Below are 17,107 nucleotides of genomic sequence, written 5' to 3' on the forward strand. Positions count from 1 at the left end.
TGCAATCGGATAACACCTGCTGGGAACAAGCAGAATAGTGTTCATCAAAGGAAGCCGGATCATCCTCTAACAACCATACCAGGGATTCAACCTGGTCACAACTGAAAGGAGGGGAGAAATCGTCACTACCTTCGGGAATGCATGACAAGGCTGACTTTGTACATAATTGGATCAAAGGCTGAACATCCTCAAATAACACATGACCTTGATCTACAAGTAAATGGGCGGTTTGTATCGTTTCCAGCAGTTGGTCTCGGGTCCAATCTCTAAGAGTCTGACAACAATATTCATTATCCTCTGCCGCCAGCAGAGAATAATAGACAATTTCATCAAAGTTCATTTTGCGCGCCCACCGTAACAGGACGGTTTCTCAGTGCAGCCACGTCTGGTCAGGGATGGCCTTGGTATACTGTCAGAGTATCTAATTGACCCGACTGTGTGGACTACACAGAGGAAACCCAAAACACATATAAGTGAAATAATGGTGTTTATTAACAAGTGATAAGTGAAAGGAATATAAACAGTGCAAACCCACACAACAACCCACTACAAACAACAATATATAGGTAAATGGAGATACCGTAATCGTAATCAAAGCCAAGCCAAGGTCATACACAGGGAAGTCAGCAGAAGGTAAGGACGGGAAACTGAACAGGACAAGGAGAGGATGGATGGATGGGGTTCAGGGCAGGGATCCAAGGGAGCCAGGAACAGAAGGGACAGGACTAGGAAGGCCTCAGGATAGGGATGGGATCAGATCAGGACAAGGCAGATAGCAGGCTCAAGGTCAAACAGGCAGCAAGGTCAGAACGCAGGGAGAGAGAGATACCAAGGCAAGCCTATGAGGGCTTGCCGGGTATTTGTAAGGCTGTGGTAATTGACCTCATGTCACAGCTGAGCGCAGTGTGAGCTGTTTGCTCCACACTGCCAGAGTGCACCCGCTGGTTGACGCCGGTACTACGGCCCGAGGATGCAACAGTGCCACCAGCAGGAAAGACCTCTTACTGCAGGTCCTAGGTGTTGGAAGACACCTGCTGATGGACACTGGTACTGCGATCCAAGAGACCGATAGCGCCACCAACGGGTAGACCTTCTCATGACACTGACAGCAAAATGACATTTGGAAGGAAAAAACCCATTTAAAACTACCCGCGGCTATTGCATTGCCGACAATACACATAGAAGTTCATTGATAAAAACGGCATGGGAATTCCCCACAGGGAAAACCCGAACCAAAATTAAAAAAAAAAAAATGACGTGGGAGCCCCCCTAAATTCCATACCAGGCCCTTCAGGTCTGGTATGGATATTAAGGGGAACCCCGGCCAAAATTAAAAAAAAAATGACGTGGGGGGGTCCCCCTAAATTCCATACCAGGCCCTTCAGGTCTGTTATGGATTTTAAGGGGAACCCCGCGCCAAAAAAAAACAAAAAACCGGCATGGAGTCCCCCCAAAAATCCAAACCAGACCCTTATCTGAGCACGCAACCTGGCAGGCCGCAGGAAAAGAGGGGGGGACGAGAGTGCGGCCCCCCCCTCCTGAACCGTACCAGGCCCCATGCCCTCAACATTGGGAGGGTGCTTTGGGGTAGCCCCCCAAAACACCTTGTCCCCATGTTGATGAGGACAAGGGCCTCATCCCCACAACCCTGGCCGGTGGTTGTGGGGGTCTGCGGGCGGGGGGCTTATCGGAATCTGGAAGCCCCCTTTAACAAGGGGACCCCCAGATCCCAGGCCCCCCCCTGTGTGAAATGGTAAGGGGGTACTTACCCCTACCATTTCACTAAAAAACTGTCAAAAATGTTAAAAAAGACAAGAGACAGTTTTTGACAATTCCTTTATTTAAATGCTTCTTCTTTCTTCTATCTTCCTTCATCTTCTTCTTCTTCTGGTTCTTCTGGCTCTTCTGGTTCTTCCTCTGGCGTTCTCGTCCAGCATCTCCTCCGCAGCGTCTACTATCTTCTTCTCCTCGGGCCGCTCCGCACCCATGGCATGGGGGGAGGCTCCCACTCTTCTCTTCACCTTCTTCTTCATCCTCTTCTCTTCTTCCTTCTTCTCTTCTTCATTTTCTTCTCCGGGCCGCTCCGCACCCATGCTGGCATGGAGGGAGGCTCCCGCTGTGTGACGGCGTCTCCTCGTCTGACGGTTCTTAAATAATGGGGGGCAGGGCCACCCGGTGATCCCGCCCCCCTCTGACGCACAGTGACTTGACGGGACTTCCCTGTGACGTCACGAGGAATACCACAGGGAAGTCCCGTCATGTCCCGTGCGTCAGAGGGGGCGGGGTCACCGGGTGGCCCCACCCCCCGTTATTTAAGAACCGTCAGACAAGGAGACGCCGTCACACTGTTCCTGAAAAAACGGCTGTTTTTAAAACTTTTTTTTGCATTGATCCATGTCCCCTGGGGCAGGAGCCGGGTCCCCAAACACTTTTTATGACAATAACTTGCATATAAGCCTTTAAAATTAGCACTTTTGATTTCTCCCATAGACTTTTAAAGGGTGTTCTGCAGCATTCGAATTTGCCGCGAACACCCCAAATTGTTTGCTGTTCGGCGTACTTGCGAACAGCTAATGTTCGAGTCGAACATGAGTTCAACTCGAACTCGAAGCTCATCCCTATTACTTACCTTACTGTTTTTCAGGTCGCTCTTCACAGGCCTTGCTGTTCTTCAGTGCGTTCCGTTACTTCGATCTGAGCAGCCGACTGTTTTCTAGCCATGTTGCATATACGTACTCCTCGTAGAGTTCGTGCTGTGCGGGGGCTTGGTGTTTGGGTCCTGACCTTGACACAAGTCCAGTCCATGAACAGGGTGGGGAGGAGTTCATGGACCAAGAATTGGTTGCTTCAGCATGACCAGTTCTGTCATATGCCTTTGCTCCGTGAGATCCGTGAGAATAATCCTGATGATTTCAGGAACTTTGTCCGGATGACGGACCCCGTACTTCACCGTTTGTTGGCTTTGCTGACCCCCTATATCAGCAGGCAGGATACCTGCCTGAGGCAAGCCATCACTCCGGAGCAGAGGCTCGTCGCCACCCTGCCGTACATGGCGACGGGGAGAAGCCTGCAGGACTTGAAGTTCTCGACAGGCATCTCCCCCCAGGCTCTGGGGATCATTATCCCAGAGACCTGTTCTGCCATCATACAGGTCCTGCAGAAGGAGTATATTAAGGTAACATTTTTATCATTTAATATCACATTTTATTGTATATAATGTTTGCTAATATATTGTATTTCTTTCCTCATTCCCTAATTACCATGATTGGAATATGCTGTGAATGTCCCCTTTGTTCTCATGCATGCTGGATTTTTATGTAATTTTTTTTTTGGTCCTTCATACTTATTTGCCTTCACTTACCTCCCCAGCATGGTCTCCTGCCCCTATATTCACCTCATGTAGTCACTTAACAATGTATTTTATCAGCTACATAGTAGTGCTTTACCCCAAACACCCCCTAAAATGTTTTTAAATGTGATTTGTGCTTTAAATTCAGGCAGAATACCAGAGGCTTTTTTGGGAGGGTCCCCAAATCATTTGGAACCCTCCCTCCCCCCAACTGCTAAGTCAGCTGATACCAATTCTCTATCTATCCTCAATCATCTATCTGCTGACTTTGCCAAACCCATACACACTATACCCCTCTCTGTTGTGGTAAGTTTTATGGATGAATTCCCCAAAGCATGTAGTGCAAGGGCCTGCCTGTATGCTTTCAAATGGTACTGTTTAAAGTTTTTGTATCCTATTATTATCTTGATAGGTCATAGCAGGATGTCCAAATGTGCTCAAATGTGTCCAGTATGTATTTATATCTTTGTTTTATGACACTTCTTACCTGTCCAGTGGGCTGCCAATAGTGTAACTAAGGAGGGGCTGTTCCAAGTAAAACACATTATTTATGCATTCATCTCTCAATGAAGTGGAGAGAGTTACCTGTCCAAGAGCTCCCCCCCTATAATGTTAGAAATGGCCCATGAGAGGGGGGAGGGGGAATATGATAGGTGTACCTTATACTACGGTCATTAAAAATTCCCATAAATTAATGTTATCTTGATGTTGGCCAAGAATGTTTGTGTCTAATCTGCTTTCCATGTTTATGTGCAAAAAGCCTAATTTTTTTGTTTTCCTCAACAGTTTCTTTCCACGCCACAGGAATGGCAGACTGTGGCCTCCCACTTTGCCCAGCGGTGGGACTTTCCTAACTGCGGAGGGGCAATTGATGGGAAACACGTCCACATCATCCCACCACCCAACTCGGGGTCGTACTATTATAATTATAAGGGGTTCAATAGTATTGTGATGTTGGCGGTGGTGTCGGCTACTTATGAGTTCCTGTATGTGGACGTGGGGCAGAATGGCCGGATGTCCGATGGTGGAGTCATCATCCAGACCGAGTTCTACAGGCGTCTCCAGAATGGCAGCTTGGACTTGCCACTTCCAGAAGACAATGTGGAAGGACTCCCATTCGTCTTCATTGTGAATGAAGCCTTTGCTCTGAGGGACCATCTTATGTGGCCATTCCTGATGAGGACCCTCACCCCGGACCAGAGGGTTTTTAATTACCGGCTGGCCAGAGCCAGAAGAGTGGTGGAAAACACATTTGGAATCATGGCCAGCCAGTCCTGCCTATTTCTTACACCCATACATATGGCGGAGTATAAACTGAATCACATTATCCTGGCGTGCTGTGTTCTACACAACTTTTTACGGCAACATTCTGCCAACTATGCTGGCTCAGTTGGGCCTGAAGCCGGAATTCAAAATGAACCAACCCTGACGGCGCTTGAAAGTGGCCATCCTGGCTTGCCCTCCCTGAGTGCCCGTGATGTCTGGCTAAGATACCTTGAATTCTTTGCGGGTAGGGGGGCTATCAATATGCCAGACAATGTCTGAAACCTTTATCAAATAAAAAAAAACATTAAGCAAATCTTTGGTGACATTTACTGCTTGTGTTTGTTTTAGCTGACCCTGACAGAAATGTGTGGAGTCCTGAAAATGGCTTGATTGTGTAACCTTACAAAGCACTGTTGGGTGTTATTTACTAAAAGCAAAGACACTTTGCACTACAAGTGCACTTGAAACTGCACTTGTAGTGCAAAGTGGATTTGCCCTTAGGAAATAACCCCCATTGTCACAGAAAGCAGCAATTAGAGCACAACAAAAGTGTTGGAGCGTTGAGACAATAATCCACACATTCTTGATTAACAATCTTTTTAATACCTGCACAATCACATGTGCATTTAGAAAAGGTTTTTAAAACAAACCAACATGTTTGTTGTATGACAATTTTTGGGGTGGCATTAGAAAAAGTAGAAATGTCCATTTAAGATAAAACAGGCATGTTTCAAACCAACAAGAAAGACATAAATCTTGAACTTACAAAGTTCACTTTTGGTAGAACTTGAAGGCAATATCAGACATGAGTATTTAGGAACTGTGTTTGATATTGCGTTCAGATGGGGTGAAGTCACCCCAGGAAAAAACAAATTTTGAAGATGCACACAAATTTACGAATGTCAACATGTGCTACCTGCCATCACGGGGGATCAAGGGACATGTTTTGGGGGAGCAATCCCTTCCTCTCAGCTACTTTTTATTGAGGAAGGGGTTGCACCCCCAAAACGCGTCCATTGATCACCCGTAATGGCAGATAGCACATGTTGACACACTGTGTGCATCTTCAAAATTTGGCTTTTCTACAATTCGACAAAAAATGTTAAAATTGTAGCACACCATAAAAGAAAGGGATTTGGAGGGGTTTTAAATTCTCCCCAAAACATCAATGATGTTCTTATTTTTTTGAATAACATCATTGATGTTTTTTTTATGTTTTCCAATGCAACATTACTCCCCATGATCTCCCCAATCAGGATCTGTGCACTTTCCGAGGTGAAATGCCCTGGATCCACAACATCACGATCACCTAAAAAGATAGAAACCAAAAAAAAACATGTATTATAAATATGCCGGCATCCATCTCTTACCTGAGCCTGTGGTCGCAGACACTCACCTGTTGTGGTAACTAGTCCCACCACGTCTTCCTCCTCCTGCTCTTCTTGTCTGTGGGAGATTTCCCCTTCTTCCAGAGGTGGGGGGTCTCTGGTCTCCTTGGATGAGGGGTGTCCTCCGAGTCTTTTCTCCCCATGTAAAAAAATAAATACTTAGCACACAGATATTTGATGGCAGAACTATAAATATGAAATATTGCTTGGAAGTGGGGTACAATTGTCTATTTTGGCAGAGTTCCAAGATGTAGAATTTTCAGTGTCCTTTGTCAAGCTTCAATACTTTACCTGTTTTGTCCAAGCTTCACAGATGGAGATACCCCTATAGTATACACTGGAGCACCTGTGTGGGCCCCCTAATAAAAAGGGTGTTCTTGTGTCCCACACTAGTGCTCCAGTGCCCAGATGTGAAAACTGCTGCTGAGTGTCCTCTCCTTACACAGAATCGAGTTTGCATTTCATTCTAGTAACAAACCCATCTACACAACCAAATTATTTTCATACAAGTAGACCCTAAAAAATGTGGTCAAATGCATATGGCCAAAACAATGGTGTTTTATAGGCCGAAAGAAAAATGTTTGATACGAACGAATAATGTGCCCATGAACATGAAAGTTGCCATTTTAAACTGTACAACAGTTAAGAAAAGCACATGGAGCAGCACGAACGTAATAAACACAAAAAGAATAGGAACACAGCACAACTACTTACTTTTTTGCAGCGCTCTCCGAATCTTTCTGTACTGCTCATGTTCTCTTAATTTGAGGTCTGACCACCGCTTCCTGAGCTGATCTTTCGATCGTCGTACCCCGAAATTCTGGTGCAGACTCTTGACCACTTTCGCCATTTTCTTGGCCTTTCTGACATTGGGGTTGGGGTAAGGTCCATACTTTCCATCATTGTCGGCCTTCTTCAGGATGTCCACCATCTCCAACATTTCCCCAAAGGACATATTTGAGGCCTTAAATCTTCTCCTTCTGGATCCAGACGTTTCCAGATCCGGGCTTTCCTCCTCCTTGTTGCTGTACCTAGCACCTGCTGTGTCTCCGCCATGTGCTCTTCCCCCACTGCGTCGAACGAAAAGGGGCGGGGAATAGACTAGAAAGAACGTCAGGGGCGGGCGGAGTTACACGCATGAGCAGTGTCTATAAAGCATAACACGCGTGCGTAGTACTACGATCTGTGACCGGAGGAAGGAGTGTCGGAGGCGCCGATCGTGAAAACGAAGGTAAGATCTAAACTTGAGCCTATACTGCTTCCAAATTGAGGCCTATATTGTAACTATATTAGGAGAGTTTCGCCTGACATTAGGGTTTGTCTTGTGTTGTGTCTTGCAGAGAAAATGGATGGCTTCAATGACCACAATTTCCTCCCCTGTTCATAGACAAATACAGGGAGCTGCCCTGTCTGTGGCAGGTGAGACACCCCCATTACAACAATAAACAAAAGAGGCAGACAGCGCTGGAGAAACTGCTGGAGTTGGTGAAGCCGGTGGTCCCCACGGCAACCATCCCCTATTTAAAAGCCAAAATTGGTGGCCTGAGGAGCACTTATCTTAGGGAGCGCAAGAAGGTCACGGATTCCCAGAGATCCGGAGCTGCAGCAGATGATGTTTATGTCCCCAGGATGTGGTACTATGAGAGACTGCGATTTCTGTCAGACCACACTGAAGTCAGTGAATCCCTCTCCACTCTTCCTTCCACTCTTCCTTCCACCCCAGCTGAGGCTTCCGATGTCCAACCTGGGACTTCCAGCCAGGAAGAAATGGAGGAGCCCAGCTTGAGCCAGGTATAGCATTGTTCTACAGATTTCTGGTCAATAAATAAATGATGTTTAATAGATGTTAGTATTGATCACTAATTGCTGATTTAATAAAGTGTTTGACATATCAATAGACAGTAGTGGGCAAAAATAATTGGGACAAGAATGAAAAATGCTAGGCTCAGAATGATAGTCTGTTATATTTGTTAACATTCAATTTGCAACAGTCATGAGGTGAAAATTGTGTGTGATTGATGAATAAAAAACTAAAACTATGTCCCTTTTTCATACACAGGAAGACCTCAGCCAGGAGGAGGCTGTGGAATGTGGCACACAGGAGGAGGCTGTGGACAGCCAGGAGGAGGCGGGGGTTAGAGGCAGCCAGGAGGAGGCGGGGGTAAGTGGCAGCCAGGAGAAGCCTGGGACCAGTCGCAGCCTGACAGAATCGCAGGTTCCTCCCTTTCGCCTTCCATACAAAAGAGCGAGGAAGGCGACTCACATGCAGGATTCAGCACTCAGGCTCAGTCAGGAGGCTTCTGCATCCCTCAGAGCCTTCCCCACTCCTGAAGAGGCCTTTGCCTGCATGACTGCCACCAAACTGAAGGGCATGCAGGAGGGCCAATGCCGGCTGTGTGAGGACCTTCTTTATAAAGTCCTAAGTAAGGGGGTGAGTGGGGAACTAACACCCAATACCCACCTGAGTGAGTTGGCCCCTCCTCCTCCTCCTGCTGCCACAACTCCACCACCACAGCCACAGCATGGAAGGAAGCGTGGAAGGAAGACCAGAGAGTGATGACCCTGGGTTCAGTCTGATCTGACAAAAGATGCAGTCTCTTGTATGACCACAGCCTGGGGACACAGATGTCATCTGCTGCTTTCCAGATCTCTGGGACTTCTGGATCAGACTGCACTCCCTTAGATATGGACTCCTCAGATCACCAATTTTGCTTGCAAATAGTTGATGTGTGCCCTGGGGGTCAAAGGCTTCACCCATTTCCGCTGTTTCACCAGCGTTGCCTCCCTCTTTGTTTAGTTGTGAGCCCTTAATAAAGGAATTTTTTGTTCAATTATACTTGCCTATATGTGTTTTCCTTCAAAAAGGACAGTTTGTTTGTGAGTAGGCAGGTACATTTCAGAAATACAATGTGAAAATAACAAGAGACACCAACACCAAACAATCTCCTACAGATTAAATAATACAAGATATCAATGGTGTTGTGGTAACTTGACACACAAAACACACACAAAAATATTATAGAGTAAAACACAACAAAAACAACAATAAAAACACAGCCTTGAAAAAAAAAAAAAAACCCAGAAAAAAATACAAAACCAGCCTGGAATAAAACCAAAAAAAATTAAAAACAACACAAAACAAATTTGTCCAGATGTGAGAAATCTAAATATATTGAGGGAATCACAATAAATAATAAAGAAATAAGTTTGTGAGAAGTCTGTGTGAATATGAGCAGCAAAACTACTTCATTCTTCTCACATTATGAAGAAGAAGAGAGTGCGCTGCATTAAACTATTTTTGACATTGCAGCGTGACGAAAGTGCTGTATCCATTCCGAGCGCTAATTTTACCAGACCGAGCTGTTCCGTCTCGGAATTTCTTCTGAGCATGCGTGGCACTTTGTGCGTCGGAAATGGCCACAAACGGTCGGAATTGACACGATCGGATTTTGTTGTTGGAAAATTTTATAGCCTGCTCTCAAACTTTGTGTGTCAGAAAATCCAATGGAAAATGTCCGATGGAGCCCACACACGGTCGGAATGTCCGACAACACTCTCCGATCGGACATTTTCCATTCGAAAATCCGACCGTGTGTACGGGGCATTAGGGTGTAAATTTTTGATTTCACTCCTTACTACCTATCACAGTTTTGAAGGGCATAAAATGCCAAGATAGCACAAACCCCTCCAAATGATCCCATTTTGGAAAGTAGACACCCCAAGCTATTTGCTGAGATGCATGGTGAATATTTTGCAGCTCTCATTTGTTTTTGAAAACAAAGAAAGTAAAGAAAAATGTATTTTTTCAATTTTCAAAACTTTGTGACAAAAAGCGAGGTCTCCAAAATACTCATCATACCTCTCAGCAAATAGCTTGGGGTGTCTACTTTCCAAAATGGGGTCATTTGGGAGGGGGGTTGTGCCATCTGGGCATTCCATGGCCTCCGAAACTGTGAGGGAGGCAGTGAGGAGTGAAATCAAAAATTTACACCCTTAGAAAGCCTGAAGGCATGCTTGGTTTCCGGGGTCCCATACGCGGCTAGGCTCCCAAAAAGTCTCACACATGTGGTATCCCCGTACTCAGAAAAAGCAGCAGGATGTATTTTGGGGTGTAATTTCACATATTCCCATGGCATGTTTGAGCAATATATCATTTAGTGACAACTTTGTGCAAAAAAATAAATAAATCAATTTGTCTTTTTCCCACAACTTGTGTCAAAATATAAAATATTCCATGGACTCTAAATGCCTCTCAGAAAATACTTTGGGTTGTCTACTTTTCAAAATGGGGTCATTTGGGGGGTTTTGAACTGTCCTGGCATTTTATGCACAACATTTAGAAGCTTATGTCACACATCATCCACTCATCTAACCACTTGAAGACAAAGCCCTTTCTGACAGTTTTTGTTTACATGAAAAAATATTTTTTTTTTGCAAGAAAATTACTTTGAACCCCCAAACATTATATATTTTTTTAAAGCAAAGGTCCTACAGATTAAAATGGTGGGTGTTTAATTTTTTTTTTTTTTCACACAGTATTTGCGCAGCAATTTTTCAAACGCATTTTTTTGGAAAAAACACACTTTTTTAAATTATAATGCACTAAAACACACTATATTGCCTAAACGTTTAATGAAATAAAAAAGATTATCTTAGGCCGAGTACATGGATACCAAACACGATATGCTTTAAAATTGTGCACAAACGTGCAGTGGCGACAAACTACATACATTTTTAAAAGCCTTTAAAAGCCTTTACAGGTTACCACTTTAGATTTACAGAGGAGGTCTACTGCTAAAGTTACTGCCCTCAATTTGACCTTCATGGTGATATGCATGGTGCAATTGCTGTTTACATATGACGCCAGACCGATGCTTGTTTTCTCCTTTGCGCGTGAGCAGGGGGGGACAGGGGTGTTTTTCTTTTTTTAATTATTTATTTTGCTTTTTTATTTTATTTTTAAACTGTTACTTTCATTTTTTTATCATTTGTATTGTTATCTCAGTGAATGTAAATATCCCCTATGATAGCAATAGGTAGTGACAGGTACTCTTTTTTGAAAAAAAATTGGGGTCTATTAGACCCTAGATCTCTCCTCAAAGCATCTGGCCACACCAAGATCAGTGTGATAAAATGCTTTCCCAATTTCCCAATGGCGCTTTTTACATTCGGCGAAATCTAAGTCATGAAATGCTTGTAGCTTCCGGTTTCTTAGACCATAGAGATGATTGGAGCCATTGTGGTCTCTGATCAACTCTATGGTCAGCTGGCGGAACCACCGGCTGCATTCTCAGGTTCACTGTTGGGACAGGAGAGCCAGAAAAAAACATGGAAGAAGGTGGACATTCCCTCCCACTGCTTGTAAAAGCAGTCTAGAGGCTAATTAGGATTGCTTTTACATGAAAGCCAATCGCTGGCTGAAAAGAATGATACCAAGATGTTACCTAAATCTGCAGGCATCATTCTGGTATAACCACTCAAAGTCCAGCAACATACCAGTACGTTGTTTGTCCTTGTTGGGCATATATTGTTTCTGGGGTTTGTGAGAAAGATTTAAAAGGTGTCCACACCAAAATTTTTTTTTTTTTTTTTTTGTACGTTGCTATGTCCTTCTTGGTTACCCTTATAGTATATGTCAATTCTTTTTTGTTTTCACCTCTGTATATATAGGTATTGTCATTACTTGAGGTATACTGTTGGTGTTACTCGGGGAGTGATTTTCTACCACAGTTCTGGCCCCTCTTTGTCCCGCCTGGCGTACGGGGGCCTCCTGGGATTTACTGTCCCTTGGGGGGCCTCTTTATAGGCGCCCGGAGCATGCTCGCGGGATGATTGGCGGCTACCTGTTGCCCTTCCATGCCTGTGGATCCGGTCGCCTTTTTGTGCGTCGGTGGACGGTTGCTGCATGACCCCTCCCACAGTCCGCTGTGGGGGGGTGCCGTGCAGTTCCCGCCCAGGGTCCCACTGCCCCGGCGGTGCCTATCAGTAACCACCTGAGGGTACTATGTGGTCAGTGACTTCGTTATATTATTCTGCCATGTTTAAATTGTCATTTAAGTGGTAGTGCTTATTTATTGCCTTCGCCCCCCCCCTTCCATCTACTTACTCTCCCTTTCTTATACACATCTAAATTTTATGTATTAATGCTTGTTCTGCGGCCCCCTTTTTGGATTGGGCTGCGGTGCTCGGGTTGTTATATGCCGTATGCCTTGTTTGCATACTGTTCGGCTGGGCGGAGCGCCTTGGCGTGGGACACTCTTTCCCTGCTGTCTGGGCTCTCCTCTTCCCCTCCCTTTGGGCGGAGCGGCGTCGTAGCGTTGCCATGGATCCCCTCTCCCAGCGTCCTTAGGTGGATCGGCGTCGTGGGGTTTCTATGGTGTCCATATCCTGATTGGAGCGGCGGTGTGATTGGCGGAATCCACACGCCAATCAGCACTGCATTTGTTCCCCTTTCCCTTTATATTTAACCACCGAACGCCGTGTCGGTGTCACTGTCCGGCTCGGCGGCGGTGGTCAGACTGGATAAACGGAACCATCGAGCACACTGCAACACAGCACTAACACCAGACGCGGTAATGTTGTCCCCCACTTCTTTGTGTAACTGTTATTTTTCTGGTAACCCTTAATCATGGTAGGCTTCTTATTGTGCCTTCTCTGATGGAGTTTCCTTGCAATGCACACCATATATCACAATACACAGCAAATACTCACTAATGTTGGTGAGTAAGCTTCTCCCTCTCCTGTATTATCCTACAGATCCTGCATTGTAGGAAGCTGGTATCTTGTACAACTCTTGGAGCTGCTCGTGCTTTTAAGGGACCTCCGTTCCCCCGCTCGCACATTGGGGGCATCTACTTACATCTAATTACTATATCCCTCACAAACCAGCACTAGGGTAAGCTATGAATATTGAAACTGTTTTTTCTACACCCTGCCCGTCCGCAGACCTGCACGGTGCATACCGTGCTCTGCGTCCATGCAGTGTAAATTTTTAACATATGGGTGCTTTTTGCTTCTTTAAGGGACTCTAGCCTATTCGGCTCTTTTTTGTTTCCAGATAATCCCCCCTCTGGTTCTTCCCTTTTTGGACCCCTCCGGGATAGTGCTGTCACTCTTGAGTTTCCTCTCTTGGGGTGGCAAATTGGGACCAGTGTGGATAAGGCGGGGCCAGACATACGCTTGTTTCCTATTCTGGATTCTTGTGGCGTCTTGTGCGTACTTACCCTCGAGATTTACTCTGACAGTCAGCCTCCTTTTCTGAATATACTTGGGTATTTGCAATTTTTTTTTTTTATTTTTTTTTTTTATGTCGAACTGTACAGAATGATGTTAGATGCAGGAAATATGTACAATGCAGGCTCAGGTGGAAGACTACACAAATACACATTCAGGCCTCATATCAGTATATTCCTGATTTTATTGTTTATTGATTATTTAATGTGATTGCAGTATATTTTTCCTAAATGTATATTTATGTATATTTGTACCAATAAAATTGCTTTTATTACTCCGTTGCCTTTAAAGTCCCACCATTTCCTGAGGGGTTATTCCTTTTTTCTCCTTACGTCAGGGATGGCGGCAACTCTTGTGACATAACTGGATGGTACCCCCTTCTTTGATATTAGACCCTAGATCTCTCCTCAAAGCATCTGGCCACACCAAGATCAGTGTGATAAAATGCTTTCCCAATTTCCCAATGGCGCTTTTTACATTCGGCGAAATCTAAGTCATGAAATGCTTGTAGCTTCCGGTTTCTTAGACCATAGAGATGATTGGAGCCATTGTGGTCTCTGATCAACTCTATGGTCAGCTGGCGGAACCACCGGCTGCATTCTCAGGTTCACTGTTGGGACAGGAGAGCCAGAAAAAAACATGGAAGAAGGTGGACATTCCCTCCCACTGCTTGTAAAAGCAGTCTAGAGGCTAATTAGGATTGCTTTTACATGAAAGCCGATCGCTGGCTGAAAAGAATGATACCAAGATGTTACCTAAATCTGCAGGCATCATTCTGGTATAACCACTCAAAGTCCAGCAACATACCAGTACGTTGTTTGTCCTCGTTGGGCATATATTGTAATCTTTTTGGGCTCCATGAAAAAAAGAGATTGATCGGTGGGTATGCCCATCATTAGAATACCTCCCTTCATCCACTTGCTTTTAATGATGGGCATACATGCACCATTATGTTTTTAACTGTGGTGGTGAAATCACCTCCTACAGCGCTGGAGTCATGGCTTTATGTAAACGCTGTTGCTGTCAAGATAAATAAATCCGCTCTGCAGCTGAATGGTGTACCTGAAAACAAAAAAAGTTAACAATAAAACATAGTAAACAGTAAAGTATAAAAAAAAATGACATACCTGAAAAGCAAACATGATAAAACATAATAACAATAAAATATTGCAGAATAGAATACAGTAAAAAAGAGCAAAACAATAGAGAGCGAATAGAGAGGGAGAGAGAGAGAAAAAAATAAATTACAACTATTTTTGTTTTTTTACTTTATATATTTTTTTGTGTTTTATTTTTTTTTTTTACTTTTTTTAATTACATTTTTATTTGTAACTGTAACTGTAACGGTTCGGTTCAGGTACGATGGCATCTTGGGAGACCCTGTGAAAGTGTGTCCTAGTCTGTGCAGTTCTGTACCGTATGTTAAAATTCCACTAGTGTATACTAGCGTTCAAAAAATTCACCAATGCAAGGACCAGGATTGTCAGGAAAGGAGGGACAATAATAGCGGGTGTCATGCCTTTATCCGCGCTTGCTACAGACACAACATCTTCTTTGGGGGGCTTGTTTGGTTGGGGTACTAAGTAGGACATACGGAAAATGCCTCTCATGCAGCCGGCTTACTGCATTTGGATTGGGAAGGTGAGGTGAAGCACCGTCTGGAAACAGAAGGGCTCTGACAATCTCTTCCTGGAATTTAAGGAAGGATCCAGTCCGTCCTGAAGCTCTGTATAGCACATGAGTGTTCAGCAAAGCCAATTGAAATAAGTATACAGACACTTTTTTGTACCAGCGTCTGGCCTTACTAGACAACTAGGTATGGCATCAACAACTGGTCGTTGAGGTCCACCCCTCCAATATTTTGGTTATATTTGTTTCTCCACAACACCAGTCACCATAGGAATTTCGACCGTCGTGTCTGCATGAAGGGAGGACAGAAGGAAAATATTCTTATTATCCCTCCACTTCACAGCGAGCAAGTTATTACACTTCAAGCAGGCTCTCTCCCCCAGCCTAAGATGGGAATCTACAAGCCTCTGGGGTAAGCCCCAGCGATTAGATCACACGATGACACATGCGCCAATCTGATGATCAAACAAGTGACTAAAAAGTGGCATGCTCATGTAATAATTGTCCACATACAAATGGTACCCCTTTCCGAATAAGGGTGACACCAAGTCCCACACAATCTTGCTAGCGCTCCCTATGTAATCTGGGTAGTTTGGCGGCTCTGCGTGACTATCTCTTCCCTCGTAAATCGTAAATCTATATGTATAGCCTGTGGCCCTGTCACAGAGCTATTACATCTTGACCCTGTATCTGGCAGGCTTGCTGGGAAGATACTGTTTGAATGACAAGGGGCCAGAAAACTTAATCAGGGACTCATCAATGCAGACAACTTGATGGGGAGTAAACAAGGCTGCAAAACGCTGGTTGAAGTGGTTTATGAGGGGCCGAATTTTGTAGAGCCGATCGTATCCAGGGTCTCCACGAGGATGACAGAGTTAATTGTTGTTGAAATGCATGAACCGCAAGATCTTCTTGTATTGTGCCCTGGCCATGGAGGCAGAGAACAGCGGCATTCGGTAAATTGGTTCAGTGGACCAATATAACCGCAACGTACTCATTTTAACTATGCCCATGTTGAGGGATAGGCCCAGAAAGGTCTTAAATTCAGAAACTGTAGATGGTTTCCATTCTCTGGCAAGGGAGGACTGGGGATTAGTGATGATGAATTGACCAGCATACAAATTACTTTGGTCCACTATAGATCTATAGAGATCTTCCGTGAAAAACAGTGAATAAAAATCAAGTGATGTAAAATCAACTGTTTCCACCTGAATTCCAGGTTGGCCAGTGAATGGGGGAAGTGTGGGTGCTGCAGAAGTGGTGGGCTCCCAATTAGGATTGGCAAATACTGCAGGAAGGACACTATGGGCATGACGGGCCTGTCTTTGTCTTCTTGGTGGCAGCGGGACACTACTTGTGCTTGCCACCTTGCCAGCTTGAACTGCACTTATGGGACTCGCCATGTCACCACGTGATACTGCAGTGCTGGATGTATGACCAGGGTATACTAGGCTGCCCGTGCTTGCCAGTTCACCATAAGGATGAGCGGCACTAGTACTTCTCTGCTCCATATGAGAGCCCTGTGGTTCTTGCACCTCAACAACAGCAGAAGAAGATTGACCACAACTCCATCGTCAGAGCTATCTGTCATGGAGCCGCTGTCGTCTACAGGATCGTATTCTGAACCTGAATCTGATAGATGAGTGACTTCCTCTTCACTATCGGTCATGCTCAGAAACATGTAGGCCTCTTCACTACTGTACCCTCGATTTGCCATTTTGGGCTCTAAATTTACTGGTAGTAAGATTCACAGGAATAAAAGCTCCTAGGCTGTCAGCAACTGTATCAAACGCTACCAAAAAAACTGTTAGCGATCACAGGGATCAGGCCTGACTCTGCGAATGCTGCAGTTATGTGTTTAGTGTTTTGTAAGTGACAGTGATTGATCGATACTGCACTTGAGTGGGCTGGGCTTGGCGGAAGGGCAATACGCAGGTGCTAGCAGGTATATGGGCTGATCCCGCTAACACAGTGTTTTTGGGAACCCTTAACTGCTGGGGAACGCTAGTATAGATCTGATCAGATCAGATATTGATCCATTCAGACACTATACCACTAAGGGAGGTGTATGCTGTGTGCGTAGGTGTTAGCGGTACTGGCACTAATCTGATGCTGCCTGGGGCAACGCAGACCATAACTGACCCTTTAACCTATCTTATGTCACCCGCCGGGTGATCAGGGGGTTAAACCTTTATTGGGTAATAAACAGCGCGTATAAAAAACAAACTAACTAACCAGCGTC

This window comes from Aquarana catesbeiana, linkage group LG05 (genome assembly GCF_042186555.1).
Source record: "Aquarana catesbeiana isolate 2022-GZ linkage group LG05, ASM4218655v1, whole genome shotgun sequence".
NCBI lineage: Eukaryota > Metazoa > Chordata > Amphibia > Anura > Ranidae > Aquarana > Aquarana catesbeiana.